This window comes from Protopterus annectens, chromosome 6.part0 (genome assembly GCF_019279795.1).
Source record: "Protopterus annectens isolate FY-2018-M chromosome 6.part0, PAN1.0, whole genome shotgun sequence".
Classification (NCBI taxonomy): domain Eukaryota; kingdom Metazoa; phylum Chordata; order Ceratodontiformes; family Protopteridae; genus Protopterus; species Protopterus annectens.
This window is the reverse complement of record NC_056737.1, coordinates 1428219474-1428240254: the sequence shown is the minus strand read 5'-3', so window position 1 is coordinate 1428240254 and position 20781 is coordinate 1428219474. Positions and strand designations below refer to the sequence as shown.

The window sequence follows — 20781 nt, the reverse complement described above, 5'->3', positions numbered from 1 at the left end:
AGATACTTGTGCTATGAATCTGAGCATGTGGGTTATAAGGCAGAAAAGCTTCACTGAGGTGTTTCTTGTGTGTGTGTGTGTGTGTGTGTGTGTGTGTGTGTGTGTGTGTGTGTGTGTGTGTGTGTGTGGGTGTGTGTGTCCTTTTTTATGTATGGGAAATGGCCTCTTTAAATTTCAATTCAATGTATTTTTTCTTTGTTAGCCACTTTGGAAACTGAAGGCAACAATTGCTTATATGTTTACAGACTTGTATGGGATAAGCAAGTTACCTTATATTTTCGTGATTCATTTTTAGGATGTAGGGAAAAGAGTTATATGGGATAAGCAAGTTAACTTATATTTTCATGATTCATTTTCAGGATGTAGGGAAAATCTATACACACACACACACACACACACACACACACACACACACACACACACACACACACACACACACACACACACACACATATATGGGTTCCCTAAATTTTGCCAAATGTCCATTTGTTCGACCAATAGAAGGGTAGTGTTTTATTTATTTTATATATCTATATATATATATATATATATATATATATATATATATATATATATATATATATATATATATATATATATATATATATATACACACACACACACACATATGGGTTCCCTATATTTTGCCAAATGTCCATTTGTTCGACCAATGGAAGGGTAGTGTTTCATATCAAACCTGCTTTTGATAGCTGTACAGTCAAAATGTCAAGAGATTGTTTCATAGTGAAAGGTGAGTAGAGTTGTAGGAGGTGAGAGTGGTTGTGCATATTTGTTAGAGCTTTAGGGTTAGGACTGGAGGAAAGCTAGGGGATAGGTTTTGTATGCTTGTGCATGAGTGTGCGTGTTTTAGGAATTAGGGTCAGATAAGGGGACAAATCTAGTGGTGTTAATGTGTGTGTGTTTTTCGTAGTGTCAGTGTTATGGGGAGTTTTTTATTAAGCTAAGGTGTATGGTTAAGGTTGAGGGAAAGAGCAGCATTAGGGTTATGGTCATTACCCATTACTACAGTGGTGTGGGGAATGGAATAATGGGTGCTGACCATAATACTGAAACTGCCCCATCCCCTTTCTCCAACCCTACACCTTACCTTAATAAACACCTTCCTTTCAATGTTTGTAAGTTTGAAATCTCCTGCAATTGACCTACAGGTATTTTGATAATGACAGACTGTAGTAAAGTCTGTCAACAACCATGCATCTGACAGGGTATACTGCAACCAGAGTGTACTTCAAAAATTAGAATACTCATTTGGTAGAAAAGTTTATGTGGTATGAAAAACTAAGAATGCACAAATGAGTAAATGATCATTTTTGTCAATCTAATTTAGGTGAATTAATATTTTCTATAGTTAAAGGAAGAGCTTGCAGGAAAATATATGCTTGACCGCAAGGCTTGTGAAGATGTGTAAGACTGTGTTATACCATTTAATGTATATGTGCATGTGTTCACAGCATTTTGGTAAGAATAAGGTTCTTTCAATCTTCCCTATAAATCCATTCAACAAGTAAACTTCCTCATATATTTCATATACATCAACAGCTATGAATCCTTAAATGGTGGATACATAAACTGACATTCACCTTCTCAATCCTCAACAAAATACTACCAATAATGACTCAAAGCACAGATATTCACCAGTTTGCCATGCATAGTCTCACCATACGAAACCAACCCCACACTTTATATCTTCAACTACTTCTGCTGTCTGTGGACATTTTTGTAAACTCGGGATCTAAATGAGTGCTATTCACAAATCTGAACATCTGTAGCATATATAGCAAAAGGGCTCAATTGAAAGGATGGATAAAACCACACAACCACTTGATCTTATCATTTACTGTATCCCGGTGAAGAGATATGCCTTACATCCCCCTTCTGATCACACAAAATTACACAGAATTTTATAATAACTGATCTGGTACCAGACCTGATGGAGATGAACTTACCTTGAATAAAACAGACAGAAGCTTACACCCAGTCCTCATCAACAACACAGCTACTTCTGACATAGATCCTAACTGCACTATCATCCTAACTGCCATAACTGGACACTCAAAAAATCTTTGTTACTACTTTACACATGTCTTCAACATCCAGTATCACAGAACTAAAAAATATTTTGGATATGATCAACACTGTAACACATTATAATAAGTTAATAATCTTGGACAACTTCAAACTTGACTTCCAAGGTCCTCTAAAATCTAAACTTCAGCTTCTAGTCCTAATTAGAAATTTGTCCCATCTGGTCAAATAGGAAACAAAATGCCTATCTCCAACCAAAAGCCTACACTTACAGACATAATCTTTTCAAAGGTCCAGGATAAATGCTGGACAGTCCAAATTCACTCTCAGTTCACTAAAAGACCACTTCCTTTTGCTGTCTCTCTAGAAACTTAAGATCTAATGTGCCACCTCCTAAATACTTAACTTACAGAACAGTTTTAGTAGCTCAGAGGAGGATCTGCATGCAGACCATCATGCTAGAGGCAACATTGCTCTCTCATGCCCAGCATACAGAACAAACTGTATTCACTCAATAACAGATGGCAGAAGTGCTGGTGTCCTGGTTAACTTTGCAAATCACAATGTTTTTAAGGAGTGGAAACATGGCCTGGAAAGAGTGGAAACAAGACAGCAGCAATACAGACAAACATTCTTATTAAACAAAAACCACCAAAACGAAAAAAAAAAAAAACATTCTTATTAGTTGTAGCCGATGAAACTTGCAAGAATCGGCACTAACAAAACTAGGTCAGCCCACTGTAGGAACTTGCATCAAACCCAGATAGCAATCCAAAACAAGTCTGGCACTCAATAAATAATTTGTCTAACACTAACAGCCATTACTAAAAAATAAAGAACTGAAGGAAGAACTTGTTAAGATCCCTTCGAATGATAAAGCTCACTTTCCCAAACCGCACCCACTTTTGCACAGACTAGGTAAGGATTTTTTTAGCAGCACCACTTGTCCACAAACTTAACCACTCACTAAGTAACAAAATTAGTCCTTGATGTTTTTTACAATGTCCTCAATCAGTTAACTCCTTAAAAACCTAAAAATGTCACTCAGTTGTGTTAACCACCTGGGTAAAATATACTTAGACATGACCGTATAACTAAGAAGGTGGGGGGAGTGTAGCTGTACTATTCAAATCCATGCTAAATGTTACCTTAGACCCCATTCAACCACCCCAGTTCAATAAAGCTGAAATATTTTCCAACAAGCTCCATATCAACAAAAACAAATGTATAAATATTGCATGTTTGTACATTCCCCCAGGGAATAATATTAACACGCTAGAGGATCCCCTCCAGTGGTTATCTGATAACTACCCGCAGGAAGCCATAGTACTCAGAGATGTTAACATCGACTGGAACACCTGCTCCTCACAATTTCCCACCACCCATCTAAACCTGTATGGATTCACACAGGTCATACCCACACCCACCAGATTGGGTAAACGTAATCAAAAAGAAAGTACACTTGACTGGATATTAATCAATAGCCACCCCCAAATGTATACATCAGAGACCATGACTGATGACCTCAGTGATCACTTTCTGACCTTCATTTGTAAAAACAAATCTCATAACCTCCACCAGCCCACTTATAGAACCGTAAGAAATAATAAAAACTTTAACCTCAAAAAATTTCCGGATGAACTTAAATCATGCAACTGGTCTCCCCTAAAGCACCTGGCCCTTGATGAAGCGACTGCCTACTTTAACAATAAATTCCTCTCCATCCTTAATTTCCATGCACCTGCTCGTTCCACTAGGACTAACACTAAAGTTGTCCCATGGCTATCTAAAGAAACCAAATCAAAAATCATAATCAGGAATAAAATCATGGGCTACCTGGCGCACCACAAAAACTCCTATAGATCAAATCAAACTTCGGAATTTAAGAAATGAGACTAAAAGATCTATCTTACTGGGCAAAAAAAAATATTACTTTAATCTCCAGCAAGGCAACCAAAATACTCCTCAAACATTCTGGGCAGGCATAAACAAACTACTACACCCAGGGCAAACCACCACTCCACCCCCCCAGCCTCTACTGATAATCTACCAGACGATGTTACTGACACCTTTAATAGTTTCTTTACAGAAACTATCCAAGCACTAGCTAGCCAGCTACCCTTGAACTCCACTAACACTCGGGATACCAGCCTCAGAACCCAGTCCTACTTTAGCTTCGAACCTGTCTCCACATCTTTGATTCGTAATCTGATAAAAAAACTCAAACCTACCACCCTAGCTGTCGACCTTCTCCCTGCTGATTATTTACAAAAAGCCACAGATTCTGTAGCATTCCCCATTTCTGTTCTAATTAATCAATCCATATCTGAAGCCAAAGTCCCCTCTATCTGGAAAATATCTCGTGTCATACCTCTCCATAAAGGTGGTAGCTCTACCGAATTATCTAACTATAGACCCATAGCCATCGTGTCACCACTGGCAAAAATCATGGAAAAGTGCATCCACAAATAACTTCTGTACTTCCTAACCCAGAACAACCTACTGACTAAATCTCAGCATGGCTTTAGACCACACCACAGTCCCAACACAGCTCTCCTCTCCTTGACTAATTATATAAACCATAAGAGAAACAATAGCAAGTTATCCTCAGCCCTTTGTTTGGATCTCTCTAAAGCTTTTGATATGGTTAACCACCATCTACTTATCCACACCCTGGAAAAAAATGTCCCTAGGTTATCACTCCTATCTCCACAAGAGACAACAAGCCATAATATGGCAGAACCATTTATCCAACCTCTTACCCAACACCCTAGGTGTCCCCCAGAGGTCTATTCTGGGACCACTACAGTTTTCCATATTTATTAATGATCTCCACGCCATCATCCCAAATGCTAATTGCATTCAGTATGCAGACGATTCCTTGTTGATCTGCACTGGTACCTCCCACGCTGAGCTACAGTCATGTACTCAGTGTACTTTCAACCTAATTGAAAATTGGCTTGCCGACCAATGCCTTATTCTAAATTCCAACAAAACAACACTACTACTTTTCTTCCCTACCCAAAAATCCCTGATGATATCTTTCTCCATTAAGTCTAACAATGGCACCATAATCTCCCCAGATGTGCACACGAAACTCCTTGGGGTAATTGTTGACAACAACCTTAAATTTGATGCTCCCATTAACAAAACAATAAAATGCATTAATAAAAAACTGGGCTCACTATGTAGAATAAAACCATTCCTTACTCCACCTGCTAGGACTGCCATCGCTCGCTCCCATCTGCTTTCCACCCTCTTCTATGCTTCCCCTATACTTGCCACCTAAATAAAACTGAACTCAACAGATTCTCTGTTTGCTACAATAGTATAGCTAGATTTGCCACTGGCCTGCCCTACAGAACTCATCACTGCATAAACCTAAGAAATCTAGGTTGGCTAGAGCTATGTAGACAGATTCAGTACAACCTGCTTATTGTGGCTCATAAAGTACTTAACCAACCTGAAAATACATCTGCTTTGAAAAACATCATCTGTCCTCACACCAACCTCAGACCACTTCGCTCATCCAATAGACTTGTTGTACAAACCACCAAATCCAACAACTCATCTGGTGATTCCATGTTTGCCAACTCTGTAGGTGAAACCTGGAACTTGCTACCTGCTGACATTACAGGATGCAATACCCTATCTCAATTCAAGAAAGCCCTCAAGCAGTACTTCAATACTCAATGGCTATGCCCATACGACAAGCCTGACTAAATATCTGGTAACTCTGGGGTATCGTTATTATATAGTTGATGTATATCTACAGTACTGTAATTTTAGTTTACTAGATGATAAGAATGTTAGATTATTTAACCTACACTCTGAGTGGCTAATAGACTCTGTTTAATTTGTTTGTAATTGTTTTTTAGTGTGTACTATGTCAGTTTTGCCTGTATAACTTCCTTTGGAGCTTTTCTCCCCGGACCTCCGCTGAAAATGGACATGTATCCTGTCGGACTATCCCGGTCAACAAATGTAAAATAAAATAAAATAAAAATAAATAAAATAAATAAATCATAAAGATTTGCTTTTCAAAATCAGAAAGTGGCATTTCTCTGAAGAGGTGTAGTCCTGGTTTAAGTACTACTACTACAAGAGAACCTTTCAATTCAATTCAATTTAATTCCATTTATTCATACCTGTAGGTACATTCTTTTTGTAGTCACAAGATTAGCGTTGGTCCTGACATAACATTCATCAGTCACTTAAATGCAGTAATGAAGAGCAAAAGCATAACAATATACATTTAGCATACATATAAAAAAAAAAAAAAAACAAGAAGACAACACAATCTCCAGTATATATTGCATATTCTTCAACATTGTACCAGTGTTTCTACTCAGGCAGTATTGCACTTGATTTAAACCAAAAAGTGTAAAAGTGTCAATGTGCTGAAACTGAAGTTATGTAAAGATTTTAAAACATATTTTAAGATGTAATATTCTTATTATTCATATGTATAATTGCCGCTGGAACAAAACTATTCTTATACCATTTTGTTTTACATCATTAACATAGATATTGACACTGACTACCATAATTCTAGGCCTTCCAGTATGGCTGTTACTGAAGGCTCAGTATTAAGTATCTTTCTATTCATTTTATAAATTAATTCCCGCTGGAGCTATCCAATATCCTACTATAGGCAAGAAACAGAGGGTTGGAGGTTGGCGTAATAGATACGTTGTTTAACTCATAGTGAGAAGGTAAAGGGGTTGATATTTACCTTTGAAAGGGAACATATCCAGGCATAAAATGGTCCACAAACACAGCTATCCTAGTACTTACCTATGAACACTGTTATGACAAGAGCAAATGATTCTCAGACTAAAACAGGGGATGTTTTAAAGAATGACCATAAGCCTTCTAGCAAGCTGAATGTGTCACCACAAAACAACTCTTAATACTAGGAAGTCCATAACCATGTTATTTGAGAGAAATCCATGTGACGTTAAAAGTCTTAGACCCAACTCAGGTAGAGTTGGCTAACTTTTGATACTTAGAGATTCCTCTGCATAATATTACACCACACATTATCTTTTATGGTGGCTGTAGAAACTGTAAAACAGAAATCCCTGACTCATCTTAAAAATGTATATAAAATTTCCCATCTCCTAAAAATGAAGTGAGGCATACCATAGCTACTATTGTCCTATTGTCCATATTAGAATACTTACCCCCACTTATTTCTCTATACTTTCAACAAAACATACATGTCCTCCCAATAGAGGAAAATTGAATATTATACTTTATCTTAGCTCATCTCATGAGTAATAATATCTTATAGCATAGTTACCAGTAGTAGTAAGAGCTGCATTTCTAATGAATGTCTTTACATAGCAGTTACAATGGACACTATTATCTCCTCTTATACAATGCACTCTGATTAAAAGCTCAAGCTATGACCTCAGGAATGCAGACAGTCACCATATATGCTAAATATAACAGAAATAGCATTTCGTACAGTAGTATCACAAAACTTAAGCATTGATACCAAACCTAAAACATTCAGGGAAAAACTGACAGAAAACATAACAAAAAGACTTCAAATGCTATTGCTTCGAAATCTTGGGTAACACATCTCCCTAAACCTAGTCCCATATTTCTCCATTTATGCACTTTACCTCTGTCCTTTCTTGTTACACTCTACCACCTTCAACTTATTTTTGTATAAAGATTTTTGCTCTAAAATATATACTTTTCTGGCTTCTATCTCCCACTACAACCATTAGTCAGCCCCTTCATTTATTCACATCTGTTACCCCTTCAATATCCATGTGATTTCTTCCCACTGACATTCTTTCATGTTAATTTGACGCTTCTGCTCTTAACTCTTCTTTTCACATTTTGTTATGCCTTCTTATTACCAGGTGATTCCTTACTAAAGTGTATTGTTAGTACTACCAGTGTATGCTAGAGCTTATATGTATGCACTTTACAGTGTTTGTATGCCTTCTTATTACCAGGTGATTCCTTACCAAAGTGTGTTGTTCATACTACCAGTATATGCTAGAGCATATATGTATGCACTTTACAGTGTTTGTATGCCTTCTTATTACCAGGTGATTCCTTACCAAAGTGTATTGTTCATACTACCAGTGTATGCTAGACCTTATATGTATGCACTTTACAGTGTTTGTATGCCTTCTTATTACCAGCTGATTCCTTACCAAAGTGTGTTGTTCATACTACCAGTGTATGCTAGACCTTATATGTATGCACTTTACAGTGTTTGTATGCCTTCTTATTACCATCTGATTCCTTACTAAAGTGTATTGTTCATACTACCAGTGTATGCTACACCTTATATGTATGCACTTTACAGTGTTTGTATGCCTTCTTATTACCAGGTGATTCCTTACCAAAGTGTATTGTTCATACTACCAGTGTATGCCAGACCTTATATGTATGCACTTTACAGTGTTTGTATGCCTTCTTATTACCAGGTGATTCCTTACCAAAGTGTGCTCTTCATACTACCAGTGTATGCTAGAGTTTATATGTATGCACTTTACAGTGTTTGTATGCCTTCTTATTACCAGGTGATTCCTTACCAAAGTGTATTGTCCATACTACCAGTGTATGCTAAAGCTTATATGTATGCACTTTACAGTGTTTGTATGCCTTCTTATTACCAGGTGATTCCTTACTAAAGTGTATTGTTCATACTACCAGTGTATGCTAGAGCTTATATGTATGCACTTTACAGTGTTTGTATGCCTTCTTATTACCAGGTGATTCCTTACCAAAGTGTATTGTTCATACTACCAGTGTATGCTACACCTTATATGTATGCACTTTACAGTGTTTGTATGCCTTCTTATTACCAGGTGATTCCTTACCAAAGTGTATTGTTCATACTATCAGTGTATGCTAGAGCTTATATGTATGCACTTTACATTGTTTGTATGTCTTCTTATTACCAGTTGATTCCTTACTAAAGTGTATTGTTCATTATACCAGTGTATGCTAGAACATATATGTAGCACTTTACAGTGTTTGTATGTTTTCTTATTACCAGGTGATTTCTTACTAAAGTGTATTGTTCATACTACCAGGTTACGCTAGAGCTTATATGTATGCACTTTACAGTGTTTGTATACCTTCTTATTACCGTGTGATTCCTTAACAAAGTGTATTGTTCATACTACCAGTGTATGCTAGAGCTTATATGTATGCACTTTACAGTGTTTGTATGTCTTTTTATTAACAGCTGATTCCTTACCAAAGTGTGTTGTTCATACTACCAGTGTAAGCTAGAACGTATATGTATGCACTTTACAGTGTTTGTATGTCTTCTTATTACCAGGTGATACCTTACCAAAGTGTGTTGTTCATACTACCAGTGTATGTGAGAGCTTATATGTATGCACTTTACAGTGTTTGTATACCTTCTTATTACCAGCTGATTCCTTACTAAAGTGTATTGTTCATACTACCAGTGTATGCTAGACCTTATATGTATGCACTTTACAGTGTTTGTATACCTTCTTACTACCATGTGATTCCTTATCAAAGTGTGTTGTTCATACTACCAGTGTATGCTAGACCTTATATGTATGCACTTTACAGTGTTTGTATGCCTACTTATTACCAGGTGATTCCTTACCAAAGTGTATTGTTCATACTACCAGTGTATGCTAGAACATATATGTAGCACTTTACAGTGTTTGTCAGTTTTCTTATTACCAGGTGATTCCTTACTAAAGAGTATTGTTCATTCTACCAATGTATGCTAGACCTTATATGTATGCACTTTACAGTGTTTGTATGCCTTCTTATTTCCAGGTGATTCCTTAACAAAGTGTATTGTTCATACTACCAATGTAAGCTAGACCTTATATATATGCACTTTACAGTGTTTGTATGTCTTCTTATTACCATGTGATACCTTACCAAAGTGTGTTGTTCATACTACCAGGGTATGCTAGACCTTATATGTATGCACTTTACAGTGTTTGTATACCTTCTTATTACTAGGTGATTCCCTACCAAAGTGTATTGTTCATACTACCAGTGTATACTAGACCTTATATGTAGCACTTTACAGTGTTTGTATGCCTTCTTATTACCAGGTGATACCTTTCCAAAGTGTATTGTTCATACCACCAGTGTTTGCTAGACCTTATATGCATGCACTTTACAGTGTTTGTATGCCTTCTTATTACTAGGTGATTCCTTACCAAAGTGTATCGTTCATACTATCAGTGTTGCTAGACCTTTATATGTATGCCCTTTACAGTGTTTGTATGTCTTCTTATTACCAGGTGATTCCTTACTAAAGTGTATTGTTCATACTACCAGTGTATGCTAGACCTTATATGTATGCACTTTACCGTGTTTCTATGCCTTCTTATTACTAGGTGATTCCTTACCAAAGTGTGTTGTTCATACTACCAGTGTATGCTAGACCTTATATGTATGCACTTTACAGTGTTTGTATGCCTTCTAATTACAAGCTGATTCCTTACTAAAGTGTATTGTTCATACTACCAGTGTATGCTAGACCTTATATGTAGCACTTTACCATGTTTGTATGTCTTCTTATTACCAGGTGATTTCTTACCAAAGTGTGTTGTTCATACTACCAGTGTATGCTAGAGCTTATATGTATGCACTTTACAGTGTTTGTATGCCTTCTAATTACAAGCTGATTCCTTACTAAAGTGTGTTGTTCATACTACCAGTGTATGCTACACCTTATATGTATGCACTTTACAGTGTTTGTATACCTTCTTATTACCAGGTGATTCCTTACCAAAGTGTGTTGTTCATACTACCAGGTTATGCTAGAGCTTATATGTATGCACTTTACAGTGTTTGTATACCTTCTTATTACCAGGTGGTTCCTTATCAAAGTGTGTTGTTCATAATACTAGTGTATGCTAGAGCTTATATGTATGCACTTTACAGTGTTTGTAAGCCTTTTTATTACCAGGTGATTCCTTACCAAAGTGTGTTGTTCATACTACTAGTGTATGCTAGACCTTATATGCATGCACTTTACAGTGTTTGTATAACTTCTTATTACCAGGTGATTCCTTACCAAAGTGTATTGTTCATACTACCAGTGTATGCTAGACCTTATATGTATGCACTTTACAGTGTTGAATGCCTTCTTATTACCAGGTGATCCCTTACCAAAGTGTATTGTTCATACTACCAGTGTATGCTAGACTTTATATGTAGCACTTTACATTGTTTGTATGCCTTCTTATTACCAGCTGATTCCTTACTAAAGTGTATTGTTCATACTACCAGTGTATTCTAGAGCTTATATGTATGCACTTTACAGTGTTTGCATGCCTTCTTATTACCAGGTGATACCTTACCAAAGTGTATTGTTCATACTACCAGTGTATGGTAGACCTTATATGTATGCACTTTACAGTGTTTGTATGCCTTCTTATTACCAGGAGATACCTTAGCAAAGTGTATTGTTCATACTACCAGTGTATGCTAGAGCTGATATGTTTGCACTTTACAGTGTTTGTATGCCTTCTTATTACAAGGTGATTCCTTACTAAAGTATATTGTTCATACTACCAGTGTATGCTAGAGCTTATATAAATGCACTTTAGGGGAGGGTTCAATTCTTCTTGGAGTTCATATAAGACGCAGCACGGGACACAGTCTGGTCCCATTGATGCTGTGTTTTTTGCTTTGGAGAGGGCAGCTCTCACCTGTGCATCTGTGATGTCAGGGAGGCTACACTCTGTTGGGATAGACATTTGCTCTTTGGGGGGAAGGGATTGAGAAGTTTGCACTGAACCTGTCTGCCAGGATGTTGGCAATGTCTGTGGGTTCAGTGTATTTTTTGTCATTTTGAACTAACTCAGAGCATATCTGGGAGTTGCCACCCAGGTTCCTGACATAACTAAAGAAGGCCTTGTGATTATCTTTAGCATCTTGTGCAATTTTTCTTTCGAAGCTGGCCTTAGATGATTTTATGACGGATCGTAGTTTCTTGCTAGTACTGATCAGAGATGCCTTCCCTTTTTGGGATTTTGCTCTATCATGTAGTAGCTTCCTCCTTCTGTTGTATAGCTTATTTATGGCTGGGGTCCACCAGACAGGTCTCCTACCTTTGGAGGAATGAGTCTTGGTTTTATTTGGGATAGCACGATCCATGCATTCCTGAAGGTGTCCATAGAAAGCGTTTGTAAAGGATTCTGCAGTTTGGGCCGTATTTTCCACTGGCCCAGGGGCTTTGAAGGATTCCACCTCGGTTTTGAGAAGTGTGAAGTTTGCTTTTGAGAAGTTCTTCACCGTGGTTTCCTTGACTGCGGGTGGGGATGGGATATGGATGTCCAGTGAGATTAATTTATGGTCAGATCTTACCAATGAGGGGTATACCTCTGGTATGGAACATAGAGTCCCCATGTTGGTGATGATCAGGTCCAATATGTTTTCCACTCTTGTGGGAGTTGTGACCAGTTGTTCCATACCATTTGTGTTTATAAATTCTAAGAACCATTGGGCGAGGGTGTTGGGGCTTGAGTAGTGCTCCCAGTCTATGTTTGGGTAGTTGAAGTCACCCAACATAATGGTGTTTGGAGAGACCTTCATATTTTCCAGTGTTCTCAGGAAAGCCGAGTGGGGTTCCTGAGTTTGGGAGGGTGGTCTGTAGCAGGCTACAAACTGAAAGGCAGTTTTGCCCACTGTTAGTTGCACATGGATGGTCTCCAGTGCTTCATGCAGTGCCACTAACCTGGAGGTGTGGGTATCTTTGATGAATATGGATACTCCCCCTCCTTTTGTGGTTCGGTCCGAGTTTTGGGGCTGAAAAGCATGGTATGAGGTATAACCTGGTAGTGCTGGGGTGCTCTCGGGAGCCTTGAACCAGGTTTCCGTTACTTTACAGATATTGATATTCTCCATACTGAGGAGAGCTTCGAGTGCGTGCATCTTGAGGTTTAGACTTCTGGCGTTGAGCAGCATAACCATTAGTTTCTTTTTCTTTGTGTTGTCTATGGAGGTGGGTTTGTCTTTTGAGCCTTGCCTAAAAAAGGCACTATGGGGGTGGCAAGAGCCTTAGCCAGTATTCGAAAGCCCAGGGGTGACAGGTGCAAGCCGTCCCTAGCGAAGCAACATGGCTTGTCGAGCATGTCATCCCAGGCTGACAGACACTGGATTCCCTTTGAATGACACCAATACTTTAGCCAATTGTTAAAATTGATCATTTTGTCTTTATACTGTGGCATCATTCTTGGTGAGGGTAAGATGCTACTCAAGGTCATGGTCATACCGGCCTGGGCTACATGATCAGAGAGCTCCTCTATGTCTCTTTTCATGTAGTCCAGGGAGGTACATCTCAGGTCATTCACACCAGCATGGACAATGACGGAGTCATATTTGTACTTGCTTTGGAGTGACCTGAGTGCTTGTGTTATGTGGCGGATCTTGGCACCTGACAGGCAGCTTACAGTGACCTTCTCCTTGTTCAGCCTGGTGAGTGGGACGTCAGTGTGTCTGACAATAGAGTCACATATTACAAGTGTATTAGGTGTATTGTTTAGCCGTAGGGGCTGTGACTGTGTGGCACACTGACTTTGTGAACTATGTGATACGTGCGTATTATTGTGGGGTAGCGGTTGCTTGGATGTCTGCTTTGGAGGTCTCTGCTGCTTGGGGAGATTTTTATTTAGAGCCTCCGAGTATGTTTTTGTGTGTTTATGTGTTTGGTTTTCTGTTGCGATAGGTCTATGTGAGACTGGATTTGTGGTGTGTGTGGTTATCTTCTCCTCCTCACTGACTGCGCCATTATTGGGTTGAGAGAGCTCAGCCTCCAGTTTGGCTATATAGTTGCATCTCTCACATATATTTGAGCTTGTTGGGAGGAGGAGAGGGTGGTCTGTGTACATAAGGCAGTTGTAACATTGCCTCAAGATCCCCAGATTCACCAGCTGGACTGGAGAGTAAACCCGAAACTGACTTTTGGACATGCCAGAATAGTATAAGGAACTACTTTTTGACTGATCAGAAAGGACCAATAGGGAGCCAAGTACTTAAAGTGAGTATAAGAGGGTGTAGTGCTTTAGTTTATTAGTGCTTACTTATAAGATTACTTATACGAGCAACTGCAGGGCTTTAGAATGAAAATAGAGTGCTTACTTTGAGATTTAGAACAGTTCTAAGGGAAAAAGTGAAGAGCAGACTTTGTGGAGCTGGGAATAGTTTAAACTCATTTAAGTGGCGCTGCTCGAACCTGCGCTATGCGCAAAATCATGCAAAACTGCACAAATGCAGGTTCTAAAGCAGGGAAACTGAAAGAGATAGGAATTGACCCAGAGCAGCCAATAAGCTACTAGTTTCAGGGCTGAGACCACTCCTCCAGGGACAGATAGGCTGCTCAAAGCTCCCCACTCTCACTGGTGAACAGAGAAGCTTCCTCCTATCCAAGTAAGGATATGGGCAACACAGGAAACTATACCACAGTCCGGAATTCAGCAAAACCTGAAATCTGGACTAATCTAGTTCAGCAAAGGCGGGAAAAGAGTTTTTTTTTTTCTTTCTCATGTTTACTGATGACCAGCCAATATTAAACAACTTATATGTTATGTGAGAGATGTAGTTATGCAATGTCACTGGAGACAAGACTCTTGCATGTAATCACTTTTAATAGCAAACAGGTTGTCAGAAACACACACACACATTACACCTACCACATATAGTATGGTCTAGATACGTAGATCTGCATATTCTGTGGATTTTAAATGCAGTCTTCATAAACCACAAAGACCTGCCAGATGTTGTACTTACATTAAGTATCCTCACCAACCTCAAAAGCACTCTAACGCAACACCCACCACATCACAAACAGCCACACCTCACTGCATCTAAACTTCTAACCCCATATGGCAAACCATGCGCAACCCAATAGTTTGGTCATAGGAAACTCCATATTGAGTTCCACAGATATCCCACTCATGAGGCTGAGTAAAGGGAGAGTCATGGTCAGTTGTCTCTGAGGAGCGAGTTCACCATTCATGCATGCACTTAGGTCATTGAAATACAGGTTTCAGTATGACTCTATCAATGTCCATGTGGGTATAAATGCCTGAGACATATCTTTCTGGACTATATGAGGAAAGGTTCAATGGTGCTCTTAGACTGACCAGTATGAGCCTAGTATTTACAAGCATTCTACCTTCTTCAAGGATGATGCTACAATATGAAGAGAAGAAAACTGACTAATAATAGGCTTAGTTTCTGGTATTCTTCGAAGAGGGTAGAATATTTGTCAGCACAGGAGGAAATGGTTGACAGACAATGCTGCTTTGCCAGGAATGGTGTCTCTCTCTCTACTCTAGGCTTTCAAATATTGGCTAAAACCTCATTCACCCCCATAGTGACTTTTTTTAGGCATTACAAAGATGATAAACCATCTGACATAGGAACCCAACCCAAGAAAATGGTTTTCAGGAATCATGAACTTCTGTGCTTTCTCAGCCTAAGAAAATCTAAAAGTGTTATTGCTCAGTGCCAGGAATCTAAACAAAAACATCATTCCCCACAAGCTTTCCTCATCCTGGACAATGTCGATGTCTGTGTGGTTACCGAGACATGGCTTAAAGTCCCTGACAGCAACCCAGCAGGCAAGGCTATAATACCTTTCACACATTTAGACCAGCTACTGCACAGGAAGGGACAAAAGCTGGAGGTTCCTCACTTTACATCAAAAATAAAAACCCTCAAAGCTGGCCAGACAGTATGATGAGCTTGAGCTTCTCCACATCCAAATTACCACAGGCAGTCCCAGACCATATCTTTGTAAACTGTATGTCCCCTCTATGGCCCAAGGAATGTATAACACATACTAAAACATACTGGTGATACTCTCCATTCAATCAAACACCATATTAATGGGCGACTTTAACTACTTCAGTATAAACTAGAAATCATACCTGACCCAAAACATGCAGACCCAGAAATCACTGGACTTTGTAAACACAAACACTCTTAACCAGCTTGCACATATACCATCCAGCATCTGATCCTCACAATCAGGAGAATATTATACATTCCCCATTGTAGCATTTTCACAGGAAGGTCAGACTGTAAACCTGTCTCCTTTGAAATAAAATAAAACATGGGATACCAGCTAACTATGCAACTTTTAGGAACTAAAACGTCTACTATTAAGTGGCACCCCAGCAAAATTTCAGCACTGCTTCAAATCCTGTTGTGAGCATCACTCCCTATGCTGAATTGTTCATGAAAGCCTTGTACAATCATGTCAATGGCTGCACAGAGTCAGCTGTACCTATCTGCAATAAGCACAGGACAGAAAAACATGTCACCCTGGTGGAATCCCTACATCAATAGGTTATATAACAAAATGAAGAAAATCATGGCATAAATTAGGAAGTGCAATGTCCAGCAAGGTAAAGTCTACCTCATCAATATGAACAAGCAACCTATGGGGGCTATTCAAGTCTATCAGTTCCAAATTTGAGGTAATAATAGCCTCTCAGGCCAAGGACAATCACAAGGACTTCTTCAGCCATGTCTGCAACCTCAAAGTCAATATGCAAAAATGTGCAGAACTAATTGCAAATGGAGCCATCTGTACTGAGACAGAAGACATAGCAAATCTACTGGCCAACAAACTTAGCTCCAATTTTACACTTCTCTCCCCTGGACACCCTTCAGCAAATACTCTTAACCATAACTCCCACAACTGTCAGTAGATAACAGGTTTTTCAATGAAGTCTCTAAGGACAAAAACACTGCATTGATGAGCCCTAATAATATCACAGGGTGCCTCCTTAATAGCATGAAACACAACATATCAGTACCACTACAATCACTATTTAACCATTACCTCTAGATAGTCTTCATGCCAAGCAAATGGAGGACTACAACTTTCATCCCTCTGTATAAGGTCAGGTCATCTATGGACCTGGATACTACAGACCCATAAGTCTCACTACTCCCATATACAAAGGCTTTGTAAGAATTATCATGGAAATAATAAGCAATGAAATAGGACACTTTCAGAAACTGGATCAAACCTAGTTTGGTTTCATTGAGGGCAGGTTGTGACTACTTAGCCTGGTGGACTTCCTCCAGGAAGTCACCAAAGCAATGCTCAAGGCCATAATGGTGCATACTGCTTACCCTGACCTGGCCAAAACTTACATCACAACACTTAACTCAGGCATTGTAGACAAACTCATGAAGTTAGATATATACCCCTACAGCACCGGTTGGACAGCCAGATGTCTCACAGACAGAACCCAAGAAGTTAAGATCAGGGGGTCTTCTTCCACAATGTGGTCAGTCACTAGTGGTGTCCCTCAAGGCTCAGTGCTGGAACTGCTCCTTTTTGACATCTTCTTCTCAGAAGTCAAGGCCAGTGTAAAGGTTCACTGACTGTCCAAGTTTGCAGATGATTACAAACTAGATGCAGTCATAGAATCGACCAAAGTCAAAAATATCCTAGAAGAATCCCTGACACAGACTAATAACTGGTGACAGAGCCATTATCTAAAAATCAGTGCCAGGAAATGCATACTAATATGCTTTGGGAACATGGCTACCCCTGGAAACAACCACATTGATAATACTCCCCTAAGAGTAGACCCAGTGGTCAGGGTTTGTGAATGCATGTAGACAGTTACCTGGCCTTTGACCATCATGTGTGTACACTAGTAAGGAAGCCATTCAAATCTTTGCTCTTTTGGAAGAATTAGCTTATCATACTTGACTTTTGACCCCCTCTGATAAAATCCTTCAGCTCTTTATTTGTTGCTATCCACAAGCATCTTGGTCCAAGGATGTCATTTTTCCATTGTCCTTGGCCATGATCAGTCCAATAATTGAGAACAATACCCCTTTGGTATGCACCTGACTAGGCATATGCAACAAATGGAGCATCCACAGGGTTTCCTAACAAAAAGAATACTGAACATAAGCGTCATGTCCTTTACAAACTACCTCAAAGCCCTATCACTGTACTCAGTCTCCTACAGAATGCTGAGAGGTGATCTATGCCTGGCCTTAAAAAGCATCCTCTGATCGCTCTCAGATTAACCTACTGCACAATTTCAAAACTTTTCAAAACAGATAGCATCAGAATTACCCCTTATAGGACCCAGACCTCATCTGCGACATAAATAGGACATGTTGGAGGGACAGGTATGGGTCTCAGATATTGCCCTTCTCTAGCTTAGGCTTCCCATTATGTGATGCAGAGCTCTTCCTTAACCAAATTCAAGTGTAATTTGGATCACTGGATGGGAATAAAAAGTTTTTCCTGGTTTGGCACCCATGTCTCTAGTGGACAGAGGCAGCCTGTAAATGCTTGATCAATCATGCCCAGGCCTATATATACCCATTAAAATAACACTACCGTATAAAAACTTGACAGCTATATTTCAAAAGTATGGCTAGGCTTAAAAAGGCCGCCTGGGGTTTTTAGCCTAGGAATCAGTTATGAACCTATAAACTTATAAAAAGAAGTGTACTGTTTTGAGAAATATATTGTTTAACTGGAATTGCAAATATGTATGAAAAATGTCCTTTGCTGCTCTAATGTTTTAGGTTTATGCAGCTGTGATATATTATCAGTGAATATTCCCAAAAATAAATAAACAAATAAAACTTCAGAAAAGAATCTCTTAATTATTAGTTCATCTTTGACACATTAACATGACATTCACAGAAAAAGACACTGATAGTGCAGTGCATTCAGTTGAAGAACAACTTCCTAGTTTCCTTTGTAATAATTAAGGTGAGATTGGATGCACCAAAACCATACCTGTACAGTCAAGGTGATGGTACAAAGCAATCACAAAAAAATCCCCTGAGAACTCATTAAGAGATATAAAACAGCAGTCATTGTATGTGACTTAAGCTACAAATGTTCTATCTTCTAATCTTACATAAAAAGTAATTTTAGTCAGGCATATGTAAAATGAAGCTATATGCATTATATTATTATGACTTTTTTTCCTTAGACAGCAAAATCTGACATCATTTTATGTCACTGAAATTTATAGCTGGCAGTCTCTAATGCCTTTACAAAGAAAAAATATATGTGTTATAGAACCAAACTAATTATGACTGTGGCTTTTACAAATATGTGGTTAAATGGTTATCACATGTTAAACTGTGTTATAAAAATGTTATCAGTAATTTTGAGAAAGGATTAAAGCAGTAAATTAAAAAAATGTAGACAGAGTAAAGACCTTTAGATTGTATTTACTGCATCAATGCTCTGGGTGGGTTGAATTTATTTATTCAGGAAACATGTTCATAAATGAAAACCTAGAATATGATGATTATGCAACTATGGGTTTGTGGAAGCAAACCCCAAGGAAAATAAAGACAATAATGTAACAGCATATCAATGAATACGTGAGGTACTCCAGATCTGATTTAGTAAATATTATATTTAATGGCCATATCTAGACCCACTTGGATGATTCCAAAACCAGCCATGACTTTGGTTACAGTTCAATTAATTTCATATGTTTCACATACAGTCAAAATGCATCTCCTGCTAGTGGTGTTTAATAGAACAGATCTCTATAGAGTTTGTAGAAAGAATCTGGCGTACACTTGTAATAAAAAAACAAATTTAGTAGCTATGTTGTGAAATCCTTTGTTTTGCATAGCTTCACTACCTAATCTGTGATTTTTTTTCAGTCAGATTTGTTATTTCTGTTTGGATGCAGGTGAGCAGTGAGGACAAGGTGGCATTCAGGCATGCATGCTCCCAAGTGAAGTACAGGCATCTATCCACTCCCAATCCCCCCTTATGTAGCATTCAGGTGTGCATGCTCCCAAGCAAGGTATAAGTACAGGCTTCTATCTACTCCCACTCCCCCCTTCTGCAGCATTCAGGTGTGCATGCTCCCAAGCAAGGTATAAGTACAGGCTTCTATCTACTCCAAGCTCCCAAGGAAGGTATAAGTACAGGCTTCTATCTACTCCCACTCCCGCCCTTATGCAGCATTCAGGTGTGCATGCTGCCGGGCAAGGTATAAGTACAGGCTTCTATCTACTCCCAATCCCCCTTATGTAGCATGCTATATACACCAGGCCTTTTGGTCATAACCTGGGATACCCTATGCAGTTTTTCAGTGTATACACTCATCCACAAACATTCTGTCATTTATTACTATTCCTAATTAGTGCCCCTCAGTCTCAACACTGATAGCCACCCCAGCACTATCTGTAGCATGAGTGGTATCATGCCCTATAACAAAGGATTCCTTTTAAAATCAAAGTGTCTGTTAATCATACTACTTAATGTCTCACATTGCATACAAAGTGTCTGTTAATCATACTACTTAATGTCTCACATTGCATACAAAGTGTCTGGTAATCATACTACTTAATGTCTCACATTGCATACAAAGTGTCTGTTAATCATACTACTTAATGTCTCACATTGCATACAAAGTGTCTGTTAATCATACTACTTAATGTCTCACATTGCATACAAAGTGTCTGTTAATCATACTACTTAATGTCTCACATTGCATACAAAGTGTCTGTTAATCATACTACTTAATGTCTCACATTGCATACAGAGCTAGTACTGGATAACTGGAAATAAGAAATGGAGAACAGGATGTGTTTCCTAATCTGTCAAGGTTACTGTGTTCAGAATCCAAATGCACCTGGGGTTAATTGTGCAGAGTAGTAGCTTGCAGGTGAATAGTTATTACATAATAAGAAGCAATGCTATACAATAAAAAAGCTATATTCAAG

General features: G+C 38.7%; 1 protein-coding gene across 1 annotated transcript in view; it reads left to right on the top strand.

The window, feature by feature from the left end:
• Positions 1-20781, top strand: part of LOC122803987 — a 1320195-nt gene that overhangs the window by 631353 nt on the left and 668061 nt on the right. The window lies entirely within an intron of this gene.